Source organism: Artibeus jamaicensis, unplaced genomic scaffold (genome assembly GCF_021234435.1).
Source record: "Artibeus jamaicensis isolate MK-2021 breed Jamaican fruit bat unplaced genomic scaffold, CSHL_Jam_final contig_384, whole genome shotgun sequence".
NCBI lineage: Eukaryota > Metazoa > Chordata > Mammalia > Chiroptera > Phyllostomidae > Artibeus > Artibeus jamaicensis.
Genome location: NW_026521810.1, coordinates 11,078,156 through 11,093,951, shown reverse-complemented (window position 1 = coordinate 11,093,951; position 15,796 = coordinate 11,078,156). Strand labels below are relative to the sequence as shown.

The window sequence follows — 15,796 nt, the reverse complement described above, 5'->3', positions numbered from 1 at the left end:
GTTTTTCTTACCATCTCCCAGGCTCCCTACTGGCAGTTCCAGCAACTTCCAGTGAGTCAGTGGGTGATGCCTCAGTTACAGCTTTGGGACCTAATCATGGGTTAGCAGCCAGCACCACACCTGCATGGAAATTAACCACACAGTAGAAACTAAACCTAATATTCGATCACCAATTTCAAATGGCCATACACAACCGAAAGGAAATTTTGAAGAAATTCAAATGCCCAAGTACAAAGATCTTTACACATCTTTACATTTTATCATATTCCGGGTCAAATTTAGATGGTCTTTCCCATTTAGCTTTAAAGATCCTCTCACTGTTCCTCTAAAGGTCAGCCTGTGGCCTTTGAGCTTGGCCACTTGGACCCAGGGCACAGAGCACTGGGGAATTGAGGTAGGGAGCATGGGACAGGGAATGGACCAGACGCCATTTGACTTCAAAAACTGAAGGTTAAATCATACTTACTATCTGAAATACAGGCTGTACAGAGTCATCCACAGCCTGGCCAGCATCCCTCTCCTCTCCTTCGTATCCCCCAGGCCGCCCCGGAGGCCGCACCTCTGCCATGCCTGCCCGGACCACCACAGCAGTGCTCCATGTCTGCCCGCCCAGGCCCCCGGCAGATGAATTCAGTCCCTTCATTCTGCAAATGCTCGCCAGACAGCTTCCAAATGCTAACACTGTTCTAGGGAGGTCCTGGTGGTAATCAGAACACAAGACACAGTTCCTTGCTCTCACACGCTTCCTTGAGAGCAAGGAAACAGATCATTAGCAGCAGGAACTTCCTATGGTGACGAGTAACAGGCAGGGCTGGCTAAGGGACAACAGAATGGCAGTAGGCTACTTTGGCACAGAACTTCCCCGAATTTCTTGGATAACATCTGGCCTCTTAGCATCCCCGGTAAATCTGCAATGAAATTCTTCCATAAACTCAAGTGGAGGAGGAATTTTTTGAAATGTCTAGGCAAGTCTCTGAAATAGAAATGTTAAGTTCTATGTTTTAGTATTTTAATAAATACCACATAACATGAGGTTTATTTTTTGGTTATTAAAAAGAGAAGAATGGAGGGGGACACTGCTGTTTTATAGAGTTCCCAGCAAAGCCTGTCTGGTAAGGGACCTGAAGGGAGTGAAAGGGCTAGTTACCCAGCTATCAGGAGGAAAGCGCTCCAGGTAGAGAAAGCAGCAGGTGCAAAGGCCCTGGGGTGGGTGTGTGCTTGCCTTTAAGGAATGTCAAGGAGTCAGCCAAAGCGGGAGAGTGTGGATGGAGTGGACTAAGTTGGAGGTGAAGATCCGGGGGCACCATGGACCAGATCGTGCAGCACCTGTGGGCTGTGGAAAGACTTGAAATGGTGTCCTGAGGGAAATGGGGAACTATTTAAGCGTGTTGAGCAGGGGAGGGAGTGAAACAAACTGACTTGTTTTTAAAGGATGCACAAAGTGGCCTGTGGGGGCAGGGGGTGGGGGCGCACGGGGAGAAGGGAGTGCAGTGGTCCAGAGAGGGTGGGTGTGCTGAGGGGGGTAGGGGTGGGTCCTGGGTATGTCAAAGGGAGCCCCGATCTGAGGGACGGAGCTGTCGGGTATAAGCAAAAAGGAAACCAAAGATGGTGCCAGGGAGAGGGGTGGCCTTTTCCTGAGATTGGAGTGTAGGCCTGGAGGAGGACAGGCTGGAAGGGGGTGTGAATAAAGGGTACGTAGTGGGAAGTGTTAAAAGTTCAAGGCGCCTCTGAGAGGTCCAGGCGGAATGTGGGATGGGCAGCTGGCAGTCCGCGTCTGGAGCTCGGGGCAGATCCCTGACTGGAGGCTTCACTGAGTGGAGAAGGCACAGAGCTGGTGTTTCCATGTATGCGCGTGAGCAGCACACATGTGCACACACGCACTCCCACTAGCAGTGTATGTGTTTGACATTCAGAAGGCTGACCAGATGCAGATGTTTGCTGGCAACTGGATGGATGCTGTCAGCCTCTGGGAGGCATCCATGGTCATGCAGCTCCTTGCTCCCAAGAAGCAGAGCAGAACAGCCTCCAAAGAGCCTGGGCTCTCCAGTATGTGGGTCTAGGAGGAGGCTTCACACATTACGCCTCCAGAACCATGCAAGACGCTGTGTCCCAACACTCAGGGCTGACCTCCGCGGGGTGGAGTCGGGTCGCTGTCCTGCCTCCCCCACCTACGCGTCAGTCCTCTTCCAGAGCCTTCAGCCAGACCAGCCCGAGCGCCCGGTCACACTGCTCACCGCTGCAGGGTCTCCCAGCTCTCCGCTTTGCTGGACCCATTCCTTCTGTGCTGTCAGGGACTGTCCTTCCCGTCCTTCCCAGAGGTGCTGCTGTGACCCCGCCCCACGGACCCCCGTGACACCCCTCCCCTGGCCCAGCCTGGGCTCCGGGCCTGTACCACAAACCAGGCACACCACACGTTGTCCTGTAATGGGGGCCCTCTCCCCCGCATCTCTGCGTCCTGGCTTCCCCAGTGCTCAGCAGAGAGAGGGCATTCGGGAGACCTCTGTCCCTAGTGCTGAGGGGAATGCGGGCAGAGCAAGGCCCCCAGCACCACACCGGAAGGGACCAGGGCCCCGGCAGCCCTGCAGGGCCACAGGCAGCCTTTCACCTGCAGTCAGCCACCGGGGAGTTCCAGGCCGGGGAGCTTCTCCCTGTGACCTCTCTGGTACCTGGTGCTCAGCCCAGCTTCCTCCTGATTCTTTTGAGGGGAGAACATACTTGTTCCTTGCACACTGTGGCTTTCCCACCTGTTTGCGTGGACGTTGGAAGAGGACAAGATAGGGCTCCCCCGGGGCCACCTCACAAGCCAGGCACCACCTTCCAACCAGTAGGGGTGTCCCCCAACCCTGATGAAAGAGCCTCCTTTAACTGGAAGTTACTTACTCTGTGTACCCTGTGTGATATGTTTCAAAATTGAAAGAAAATGCATCTCCCACAATTATAGCCATTTTGCAACTAAACCCCACGGTTTCCCAGCTCCTTCTAAACCTATTATTTTGAAACAGAAAAACCCTGCTGTTTCCCATGTGTTCTCGGTTGACCTGCCAGGTGTGGGCTGGAGGCCACCTTTGTCCCTGGGATCGCCCAGAACTCCTGGATTCAAGATAAATTAGGTGGCAGTGCACACTGCTCCCTCTCAAGGAGATTTCAAAAGTGGGTTGAAAGGAGGTGGGGACACACCAGAGTGACACCAAGGTTGGGGGGCCGCATCGCTGCCGCCCAGGGAAGATGGGTGCCTGCAGATCGGAGGGCCGAGCGCAGGGGGCGCCTCTCACGGCCCGCCCGCTGGCCACTGGGTGGGCCGCACGAGGCCTGCAGCACGGGGGCAGGACCCCACACCTTTGCGAGGACGGAGCTATTGTCCAGATGTTCCTAGTGTGACATTTGTAGTGTCCAGTCACTGTTCTCAGTAAAAAGAGACACCCCCCAAACAGGCTTCAGATGGGGTGACCTCACCTACCCTGGGGTCACTTGATCTAGAGCCTAAACTTAACCCCCAGCTGAGGCCTGGATTCCTACTGCTGAGCCTTAAACAAATCAGGGGTCCCACAGCCGCCTCAGCCTCAGAAACTGGTGTGAACAAGTGAGGCAGCATCCAAGAATTTAAGGCAATGTGAGGGAGCCGATTCCTCAGAGGCCAAATTTTGCAGAGTGGTAAATAAGCAACACGGTCTAAACGCCACACATCACGATCTGGGGACACCATGAGGCCCACAGACACAGGACATGCCCACCGTGATGTACGCATGTCCCCCGAGGAGGAGGGCGACGGACTCCAGGAGAAGCACCCAGGTCTCCCCTGGGAAGGTGAAGAGGCTCAGTGGGCAAGAGTCTTCCCAGGCAACACCCAGTGGCTCGGGGGCCGCAACCTCTGAACGCTGTCAGTTCTGAAAACCTTGCAGGAAGCTCTAGCCCAAAGTTGGGGCTTCCGCCCCCACAGCTCTTCTTATCATTGGGAGTCCATGTCACCAGGTATGAGACACAGAGCCATGGGCCCCAATCCAAGCCTTCAGCAGCAACCTTCCTTGACCCAGACACTCATCGTCTCAAATTTAAACTTGCCCTTGCCAGCCTCTGACACACGTGGGATAAAGGTCAGCATGCCGTGAAGTCTCCACGAGTAATTGCTTCCCCTGATTCGACGGCCACAAATACTCTTTTCTCACTCTGAGCAGAGCCTCAGCCCAGGATGAGCCGGAAGTGCATCCGAGGCACACAGCAAAGGGGTGCTCGGAGGTCCTCCGCACGTGTGCGAGGCGGGCTGCGTTCGGTGTCCTCGGGAGAACAGCACAGAGCTCACCTGGCACTCAGAGCTCCAAGCTGGGGTCATCTCATCCACAGATAGGCAATCGCCTTTGCCTAAGAGCCAGCTGCCTAAGCACACGTGGGGTCCGGTAAAAACTCCGTGAGACCGTCGCACAGAGGTGCCCGGGGATGCCAGGAAGTCTAGCTGTGTGTCCTGGACTGAAAGCGCCAATTCTGGAAACACACTGCTGCAGCCACCTTGGAAAGCAGTTGGCAGCACCTTACAAAGTCCACCTCTACCGTCTGATGTGGTGAGTCAGCGAGAGAAACAGACAAGTGCTCACAGAGACCTGCCCATGAATGCTCACGGCAGCTTCACTCATCATCCCGGACACCGGAAGGGCTCCAGTGTCCACCAGCTGGGGAACCGGAGGACAGACGGTGGTGTGTCCCTGCCATGCAGACCACTTGGCAGTGAAAAGGACTGACCACTGACACAGAGCAGCGTGGACAAGCCTGCACACTGCTCCATTCCACTGATGCAAAATTCTCAAAAAGGTAAAACTAGCGATAGAAAACAGGCCACTGGCTGCTGGGCCCAAGATGAGGGGTGACTCCACAGAACTTGAAGAGACCTTCTTTGGGGCAATGAGTGTCTGCACCTGGATTCTGGCGATGGTTCCATGACCCCCTGTAAATATCAAAATACATTCCGGGTGTGCTCGACATGGGTTGGTCATGTTTTATGTCAATTATATCTCAGTATTTTTTAAGAGTCTTACCTTTGTTCTCCCCTCAAAAAAAAAAATCCACAAACTCTGTGCCTCTCCTCCTTCAAAATCTTGCTGCTGCAGGTAAGTCCCTGTGGAAAGCACAGGTACGTGGAATGAGACTGGGAGGGAATCCTGGGGACCTGTCCCTTCTCAAACAGGGGGCTCTACCCCAGGACAGTGACACGCCTTCAGAAAGCCAGATCGGAATCCACAGCCTGGCCCCTGAGGCTCCCCAGGGAATGCAGACAGGGAGCACTCTACCCCCCACAGAACAGGGGCGCACCCTGGGCAGTGTCTCAGTCAGGACCGCCGCCCTGCAGCATGGCAGAGACGGAGCAGGTGTTCCCAGTTACCGGGGAGAACATGGGCCTTGAGGGTCAAGCCCATGAGCTCCTGTGCCACGAGAGAAAGTCTATTGCAATCTTTAGAAACCCACCAGAACTAACACAGCGGACACCGCGGAGTATGAGCCGTGAGCATCTGTAGTTCAAAGCACAGGACGAGTCTGTGGAAGTCTAGAGGTGCTAGAGGTGCGGAACACAGCAGGCGCACAGGCTGACAGCCACCTCTGGGAGTTCCGGCCAGTTCTAGAGGGCAGAGTCCTCTTTCTTCCTCAGCAGAGCACAGACCATGAAGTTTCTTATTTAGGGAACAAAGGGTGAAGGCTGAATGTATTGTTTCTGCAAATTTACACAAGCACCCAACCTGGGAAAGTTCTTGAGCAAGAATGTGAGGTGCCCGTGGCTGGTGCTTGCAGTCAGCAAACTGACCACTTCCCATTGCCTCGCCCTCCTGGAAAGCTGTTGAGCAAACACAGCAACCAGCGCTACCACATTATAGGCCAACCGCTGGCATCCATTTCTGTGAAATCACAAAGAAATCATCACAGATTTTTACACCAAACTCCAGTGACACCAAACCCCAGTGACACCAACAATACCACAATAGTTCCCAAATTAAAGGTTGCAACTGTCAGGCACGGAGGACTGTGCCCCTTACCCCACCACGGCCCCGGTCTCTGATGACCACCACCCACACTCCCAATTGCAAAAGCCACAGAAGGTCCTGGGACCATTGCAACCAAACTCCACTGAATCTGCAAAAATGCCCGACTCAGCAAAGAACATCCAACCTTCCTGCTTCCCAGGCCTCCTTGTCAAGCTGGCCCTGCTTTCTGCTCTCCTTCCTCCCCTGAGCCTCACATTCCTTAGCCCTGGGTTGGCTAGCAGAAGAGAGCTGTAAGAGGAAAAAAGATCTAACCCATGGAGGAGAATATAAGGATCATGTAGCGGGACCTGCGTTCAACTGGCCCTCTCCTTGGGTTCTACCCCATAGATAGAAGGAGGCTGCATTTTAAATCTCCTGCCCTAAAGCTGAGATACAAACTCTACTTCTCCTGGAAAGAGAGCATCTCACATTCCAGCAAGTGCATCTCAGAAGCACAGCCAAAGACAGAGGCCAAGGGGCTGCGTTCGGGTTGGTGAGCTGTGGAGGCTGTGACCCGATGAGCATGTCCTTGAGACCCAGGCCTGCCCCAGCTGCCCCTCGAGCCTTCATGCATCCTGAGCCTCAGCCTCAGTTTCCCCATCTGTAAAGCAGGGTGCTCTGCTGTCATACGGGCAAGTCATAGAGAATGAGGTGAAATCAGGGAAAGGGAAACTATGAACAGTCAATCAAGACTATTACTGGAACAACCTTACTAACTTCTATTTAATAAAGCCATTAATACAAATAGCCCAATATTATCAGCCAACAAACACGTCAATGCCTGTAATGTTCAATAAATTATATAATAACAAAATTGAAATCCTCCTGCCCTTGAATGCATTGTAACTTCCCTGGGCAGCTGCTCCATTGGCCAACCGCAGGAATAAAGTAGAATCAGGGTGAAACTTTTTCTGGAAGAGCTGAACTACTCCCCAGTCCGAACCCTGGGTTTGCCAGGAAGTGGCATCTCCTGTGCATGGCTTTCCACCTTCCCCCGGGGACAGAGTCTCCACCAGAGCTGGAGCCCAGGGTTCACCGTCTCCTTCTCCCGCTGCAGGGAGCAGATCCATCTGTCCACCTGCCAGTAGTGGTCCCTGTCAGCTGTCATCTGAATACAGGTGGGTGAGCAAGACTAAGCTCTCACACCCCACCTCCCTCCTCTCACTGCCCAAACAGGCTCAGTAACACTGCCCCCATCTCATGCTGAGCAGATGACTGGAAGACAGAGGGTCACTGACTGCACCTGCGATACTCTGGGCATGTCTGCACTGGCTCTCTGAAACCTCGGGACAACTCCGACAGTGGCCATGACCCTCATGTGTGTATCAGGGAGCTCAGACACAGAGACGGGGAGGAACTTGCCAAGGACGCAGAGCAGGGAGCGCCCAGGTGCAGGCCTGCCGAGGGCCACGCACCAGCTCCTCCCAACAACCCGGCGTTTGACTCTTCCCTGAGAAACTTTATACCAAGCCTGGGTCCACCTCCTTCATGATCACACTCTGTGAGGGCTGGCTGCCTTGTACCTGCCAGGGTGTATCTCTGGGAGATGTGCAGGAACATTTTTAAATAAATGAATCTAGAGATAAGTGGGAACCCACAACAATAAAGGCAGGTGACCCCAAGAGACTTTGGGGCTACGGCACTCCAGGGAGGGGACTCCTGGACCCCACACCAGCCTGACTTCTGTCCTCAGAGGATCTGAAGTGCATTCTCTTCAAAGCAGTGAATTCCTGGTGAATTCCCAGGAAATGCCAGTGACCTAGGTTGTTCCCGATGAAGCCGCCCTAAAGTGTGTCTCTGGGTGGAGGAGCCAGATGTGCCCCCGCACAAGGGCTCTGTGTAAGGATGCTCTGAGGAGAGGGTAGCAGGGGTGGGGGCACATCTTCTTACCATCATCCCACTGCCATAAAAAGGTATCAGTGAGCTTAGCCCACTCAAGAGAAAGTCCTAGAAAAAACAAACTGAGTGTCCACACACACGCCATCACATACCCATTAGGGTGACTACTTTAAAACAAACAAACAAACAAACAAGGTTGGTGAGGATGTGGAAAAATGCAAATCTCTGTGTACTGCTTGCTGGTGGGGATGGAAAATGGTGCAGCCGCTCTCAACACAACATGGCAGTTCCTCAGAAAGTTAAAACAGAATCAATGCATGGCCCAGCAACCCTGCTTCGAGAGGCACGTCCAGACTGAAGGCAAGATCTCAGAGATATTGTACACCTGTGTCCACTGCAGCACTGCTCACCAGAACTGAAACATGAGTGACCCAAGCGTCCGTGCACAGATGAACGGATAAACAAAATGTGGCGTGCACACGCAAGGGAACGTTATTCTCGTGCAAGGAGGAAGGAAACTCTCACAGGCTACAACACAGGTGAACCTCAAGGACATCATGCTAAGGGAAATGAGCCAGTCATGAACGGACACATTCTATATGCTTCAACTTACACGAAGTACTTAAAACAGTTAAGTGAACATACACAGAAAGCAGAGTGGGGGTACCCCGGGCTGAGGGGCATCGCATGGGAGGTGCGTGTTCAGGGGCACAGAGTCTCGGCTTCACAAGGAGAACAGCGCTGGACATGGTACTGATGGAGGCGAGGTGAGGATGCACTCAAGGCGCCCTGCCCGGTGCACTTAGAGGCAGTTAAGACGGTCAGTGTCAGGGTACGTACATTCACCGCAGGCTCTTGGTGTCCACACACACTAAAAGCATAAGCATCCGGCCCTCACTGCCGTCACGGACCACGTTCCACTTTGCTTGCCATGGTCTGTCTCCCCTTCAGATTCACATCCATCTGCCAATAATTTGATTAATGGCAGATGAGATTCAAGTAAACTTTTCTCCCAAGAAAGGCCAAATCCCAGAGGCGAGCAACTTGCCAAGCGCAAGGAAAGTCAGTCAAGGCCAATTCAGAAGGTACAGCCAGGCTCCGGGCTGGGATGCGGGCACCCTGCCCTAAGGGAGGAAATCTCATTCTCCGAAACTTGCCATTTGGGGGAGGGAAGGGTAGGGTAGACTGAGGACCAGGTCACAACCCACAACGTGCATTATCATTGTCCTTCCAGGTTCAGAATATTTCTTTGGATGAATCACAAAGGTTAATTGCAGGCTCTTAAATTAAAAACCCGCAGGGTGTTCCTTTTATAGCCTGTCCTCAGGAGACCTCTCACTGAGTTCCCTCTGTCCTCATCCCCACTGGCAGCTGCTCCTAGCACGCGTGTTTACAGAAATACCAGTAGTTATTGCATGTTCCTTCCATGTGATTAAGCATTGCCAGAGTGTGGCTGGTAAGAATAAATCTTTCCTCTGGGAAAGCTTTAAGGTGTGCGGCTTGTGCCACCTACTGGTCAGTATTGGAATCACATACCCCGTGCCAAAAAGGTGAACTGGCTAGAATCACTGTCCCTGCTGTCCTGCAGGTCAGGAGGTGACTAGGAAATGACCCCAACCAACTGCCCCACACCAAACCCGGTCTCCAGACCCGTGCTTTAGCCACCTGAGCTATTATACAATTAAACAGCCCCTTGGGTCTCCTGTTTCCAGGAGAAGGCACCTTAGGACAAGGGGACCTTGCATCGCGGCACTGTTCTACACGTGTTCTGACTTGGTGATGAGGGGAGTACACCCCACTATGGTCTGTGACTGTGACCCTGGCCATGTGGCATCTGACAAACACTCTCCAAACCTGGATGTGATAACATAAGGAACTGCACAAGCATCCCCTGGGGGTCAGGGTTCTGAGGAGCCTTCACTGAAGCTGGAGACACACGGCACGGGGCCAGGCAGAAACACTGAAAGTGCTGTCAGGCTCCAGACGACAGAGACCCACAAAGTGTGCTCAGGGGATGACCGCTAAGGCAGCCTCTGAGCCATGCCCAGTGCAAGGGCGAGGAAGAGGGCTGGCTTCTTGTAGCCCAAGCAGGAGTACTGGCATGAGACAGGAAAGGAGAAGTCCCTCTGATGCTAACTCTCCTTCTGGCTGCTGACTGTGGCTGTGAAAAGTCTACTTCCCAGAACTGGAACCTGTGAATGTCCCTGTGTCTCCTGGCCGACACCAGAGCCACTCTCTTGGACCTGCTGGGCACCACAGGGAAAACACGAGATGTCAACAAATTGGGGAGGAGGAACCGGACGTCCAGGATGCGAAAGGGAAGGTGTAGAACAAGGAGTGGCAGAAGGACCTAGCTTCTTCACGCTGCTGTTGAACTGCAGAGTCTAGCCCATCAGCTCTGGCCTGAGTTTGAGACAGAGCTAAATCCCATGCACTGCTCAGTGTTCCCAGTTCCCCTCTGCTGGCTTAAGAAGTGAACTGCTTATTACAGGATAAAGATAGCACAGCAACTCACTGAGTGCTGGACAAAGAGGCCAGCCAGGGCCATCCCCGGGCACCGACTAAGCAGGGACAGCCATCTGGTCCCATCTTGAATCATATGACCACCACCAGAGGGCAGCCTAGCCCTTGCCCCTCTACCACAGGCCACGCCAGCTACGGTACCTGCTCAGTGGGCACACACGACTACCGGCCCCTCAGTCACATTTGCGCCTTAAAAGCAAGGAAGGCTGTGAATGTAATCTTTGGGAATTTAACCGTGGAAGGCAGGATTTACATGTGAGGAGCTATCAGACTGCAAAGAGCATGCTGAAAAGATTTGGGGGCACCACCGACACCAGAGGTGCACCTCCGCACACACACTAATGGCCCAGCACATCACGGGAGCGAAGAGGACAGACAGCTACGCCGCCTGGGCACACTCCGGAGGAGTGGGGCTCAGGACCCCTGCCTCATCTTTGATGATGGCGGGAAACAATGCTTGACCTTGGAAATATCAGGAAGAACGTTGCTATTTACCAATAAAACTTTTCTAGGAAGGGACTCCCCTCACTTATCCCCCTTCTCCCAAGGGCCACTGTACTGCATGGCCGATGAGCAATGCTTTAGAAGCTGGTTTTGTTTCATTTTCCCATTAACTTTTTTTCAGGTAGGAGGGTAAATTTAATCCCTGTTACTCCATCTTTTGTGGAAGCAGAGAGCAGAGCGATGGTCCTTGGCTCTGAGTATTGAATAAACACTGTAGACCCTGTCAGCCCCAGAGGTGGCGACTCCCAGTAGTGTGAACTCTCAAACCTTCCCAACACATGGTTATTTTAATTTTTATTTATTGTTTGGGGAGAAGGGTCAGAGAAAAGAGAGAAGCATCAATTTGTTGTTCTACTTATTTATGCATTCACTGGCTGACCCTTATATATCCTGACTGGGGATCGAACCCGCAATCTTGGCGCTACCTGGCCAGGGCCCAATACATGGTTATTTTAATAAGTGTGATAGACTTATATGATGGCCCATTTCTTCAGTGACATGTCCACATCCTTGTCATGGCCTCATGGTGGACAAAGAATCCAGTAAAGCCCTGAACAATGTAGGGGTTAGGGGTGCCGACCTATGCACAATTGAAAATCTGGGTGTAACTTCTGATTCCCCCAAAACTTCACTAGTTGTGCCTTGGTATACACAGGGGATTGGTTCCAGGATGTCTAGTGGATACCAAAATCTCACGATCTATGCCCTTACATAAATCAGCGTAGATCAATGCAGAGTCAACCGTCTACATGCACCGATTCCCAACTACTGATGGAAATACTGTTTTCAGCTCCCGCATGCCCTGTCAAGAAAGAGCAATCACCAGTCAAAGACAGAGCCCAGCTAGACCCTACCAGCCAACTCACGAAGAAGAGGGATGCACAGCCCACCAGGGCCAGCACCATGACTGTTAGTGTAGCTACCGCCACTACAGGAAAATAAATGAGTGGAAGTGGAGCTAAGAGCTGAAGCGACAGACTGGGACAACCCTCCTTCCCTCCTGCAAAGGCAGGGCCTGCTGACCTGGGGAAACAGGAGACTGCGGTTCCTGCAAGCTCCCTACCGCACGCCGCCCTCCAGTCCCCTGCAGTGGTTCTCAGAGCCCTGACCGGGCTCAGCGGCTGCTGTGTCCTATGTGTCCTCCATAGAGCACTCTGAAACTTTTAAAAATTTCTTGCTATTGTTTGAAGTTTGGAAATTTCACATAAAAGTTGGGATTTCTGGCTTCTTTTGAAATATCCCAAGACCTTAACCCCTAAAGTACGGACTCCTCGCCTATGCCAACACGCAGAACTGGGGAGGGGGTGGTGACAGCAACCCCCTGACTGAGCTGTCCCTCATCAAGCCCAGCCTGCAGCTCTGTGCTGGGCTCCCCGTGGGTGCTTGTGACTGGTCCCAGGAGGCATCTGTTGTGAAGTCCAAGGAGTGGCAATGCCAAACTGTCTCCACCCCTACTTATGCCAGAGATTTCAAGGAAATAAAAATTTCCAGAATATAGAGACTCCATAAAGAAGCCCCTGCTCCCCTTTTATTCTCCCAACACAAAATAATTTTAAAAATAACAACAACAGTAATTGCCATCCAAGAGTCATTATCTCACTAGGAGAAACTCATGTGCTGTGAAACCCAAAGCACATGGGAGGCGGGAATGTAGCCACCGCGCCGAAGGGCAGCCTGGCTTCGCAGTCCTCTGTGGGCTGGACCTGGGGATGGAGACCACAGGCTCAGGAACAGTGGCAGAGGAGGCAGCGAAGACGGCGGCCCCCATCTCCCACAGCCTTGGACCCCACAGGGCAGTCCTCGTGAGGCCCCAGTTAGAGGGAACCACGGCAGAGCCTGCGGCTCACTCCACACCAAACCAGGCTCCGGGGGCTCTTCCAGGGCCTGGGCTCTGCCATGTCGTGCTCGTGTGTGTCTGGGGCTGGACCAAACGGTGCTCTTAGGACCCCTGTTTTCTGATTCATCAATAATCAGTAAGTTTCTAATGATTTTTACTCGTGAAATCTAATTTTTCAAATTAATCTTTCAAACTAATTTCCCCACTGATTCTCAGTAAACAAAACAGACACAAATGAAGCTAGGCTGCTTGAAATGATGGAGGCAATTCAACCCATTATTCAATTCCGCTCTTACACACACACACACACACACACATACTCCTGCCACCATCCCACCAAAACCACAACCCCTTAGAGTTGGAAAGCCTTCGACTGAGAGAGAGACCTCTGCCCACTTCCCTCCCTATTACACCCCCAGGTCCTCGAGTGCTGCCATTTAACCTTTCATGCCTCAGACAGGGCACCCGTGCCACCTATGACCAGTTCTGTTTAAAAATTTTTCTATTGTTTTTGACAGGGATGCCAAAACCATTCAACGGGGGGAAGAATAATCTCTTCAATAAATGGTGCTGGGAAGAAACTAGTATGTACAGGGAGCTGGACCCCTACCTCACACCATATACAAATATTAACTTGAAGAGTATCAAAGACCTAAATGTGAGAGCTAAAACTATTAAGCTCTTAAAAGAAAACATAGGCATAAATCTTTCATGACTTGGATTAGAAAATCATTTCTTAAATATGACATCAAAACCAAGAGAGGGGAAAGAAATCAGACATCATCAAAATTTAAAACTTTTGATGCTTCAAAAAGATACCATCAAGAAAGTGAAGAGACAAAACATAAATAGGATAAAACATTTGCAAATCATACATCTGATAAAGAAATCACTGTATTTTGCAGTGTATAATGCACAGCTCATGTATTTGAGGTATTACCCTTACTTTTCCCTCAAAGATTTTGGGCAAAAAGGTGTGCATTATACACAGCAAGATACAGTATATCTAGAATACGTAAAACACAATTATGACTCAATTATAAAAAGGCAAATTACCCAATTTTAGAATAGTCACAGGATCTGAACATTTTTCCAAAGGAGATGTACAAATGGCCGACACACACTATACCACTACCCACCAAGGAAGCACATATCAAAACTACCGTGAGCTGCTGCTCCACACCCGCTAGGATGGCTGCGATCACAAGTACAGGTAATAAAAAGGTAATCCGAGCAGAATGTGAAGAAACTGGAGCCTTCCCACACTAACTGTGGAAGTGTAAGAAGGGGCATCACTTTGGGAGGCGGTCTGGCAGTTTTTCCAAAGGTCAGATACAGAGTTACCATATCACCCAGCAATTTCACTCTAAGAAAAACAAAACAGGTCTGTGCACACGAAATGTCGTGCACCCAAGATCGCGGCGGCATCGTTCACAGCAATCCAAAGGTAGAGACAACTGATGTTCATCAGTGTATGAGTGAACCAGTAACATGTGGTGCATCACACAATGGAACGTTATCTGGCAACCAGGAAGGTGAAGTGCTGATGCAACACCAATAAATGGACTGTGTGCTAAGTACAAGAAGCCAGTCAACAGAGACCCCGTGTTTATGATGACATTGACATGGCGTGTTCAAAACAGGCAGAGCTATTTTGCCTATCTCTGTAGAGACAGAAAGTGAATTCATGGCTACACAGGGCTGGGCACGAGCATGAGAGAGTACAAAGAAACTGGGGTGGTGGATAAGGGGTGTAGCGTTCAGAGGGTGGTTTTGGAAGAATTCTAAAATTAGATTGTTGTGGCGGTTGCATGACTCTGTGAATGCACACTGAATTGTAAAGCTATCAAATTGTACACTTTATGTGGCTGAACTGTATGGTAGGAGAGCATCGCAATAAAGTTGTTTAAAAAAAAAACAACAATGCCTCATTTTCTCAAAAAGTAAATATACTGTGTGATCCAGAATTCTATTTATTTACCCAAGGGAAATGAAAACATATCCATCCATGTACTACAATATGAATGTTCATAACAGCATTATCCATAGTAACCAAAAAGTGAAAAAGCCCAAATGTCTATCAACTGGTGGACAGATAAAAAATACAGTTAATCCATACAATAGATTACCATTCAGCAACAAGCGACCAAGTACCGAAGCATGCTTCACCACAGATGAACGTCTCAAAAACATCTTGCTGAGTTAAAGACACCAGACCCAAAAGAACGTACATGGCATGATTACATTTATGTGAAATCTCCGAAGGCAAATCTGTAGAGAAGTCAAGCAGACTGGTGGTTGCCTGGGGCTGGCGGTGGGACTGGGAAGCAGCTGCAAGCCAGCGGGAGGGGTCTCTGGGGGTGATGGGAAGGTTCTAAAATTAGATAGTGGTGACAGTTGTTCAAGTCTGTGTAAATTACATTAAAATCTGTTGAACTGTGCACTTAGACTGAGTACATTTTATGATATACAAGTTACACATTAATAAAGCTGTTTAAAACTCGACGGGCTGAAGAATGGTGGGAGGAGCGGATAGACGCGCATGGTAAAGCTTCTACAGTGAAGTGCTCACTGTAGAGTCTAGGTCACGCGTATGCAGGTGCTTATTGCACAAGTATTTCGACTTTGCTGGGTATTAAGAGTTCTTATAATATAATAACAGGAAATTTCTCTACTGAGCAAGAGAATCAGAGCCTCATACCACCTCCCCACCAAATTTGGCTTTTTCTCCACGTGGCTGATCTTCAAATATCTTAAAAAGTATTTCTTTAATCTCCCCAAAACTTTGTCTCTACCAGGCTAAATATTTTTCATCAGCACAAATTACTAGAGTCCCCAAATTAATCTGAAGATTTAAAGAAATTCCTTTAGAAATCCAAGAGAATATTTTTATATACAGAGATAAGTTTATTGTTAAATTTATAAGGAAAGGCACAGGACCTAGAATAGCTTAAGCAACTTGGAAAAGAAGAACAAAGTGAGAGAAATAGCTCACCCAATGTTGAGGGTTATTCTATAGCTGCAGTCACGGGGCCGTGGCGGTCAAGGTAGAAGGATAAATGTAGGCCAATGGAACATAGTTGAGAACCTA

General features: G+C 50.6%; 1 protein-coding gene across 1 annotated transcript in view; it reads right to left on the bottom strand.

The window, feature by feature from the left end:
• Nucleotides 1-14,690: 14,690 nt before the first annotated feature.
• The window catches only part of ANAPC1 (anaphase promoting complex subunit 1), a 122,670-nt gene continuing 121,564 nt past the window's right edge, over nucleotides 14,691-15,796 (bottom strand). Inside the window, exons 50-51 of the transcript XR_008391481.1 lie at nucleotides 15,701-15,793; nucleotides 14,691-15,057 (exon numbers count right to left, since the gene is read on the bottom strand). The gene's annotated coding sequence lies outside the window, so the exon portion shown is untranslated. The remainder of the gene's footprint in view (nucleotides 15,058-15,700; nucleotides 15,794-15,796) is intronic.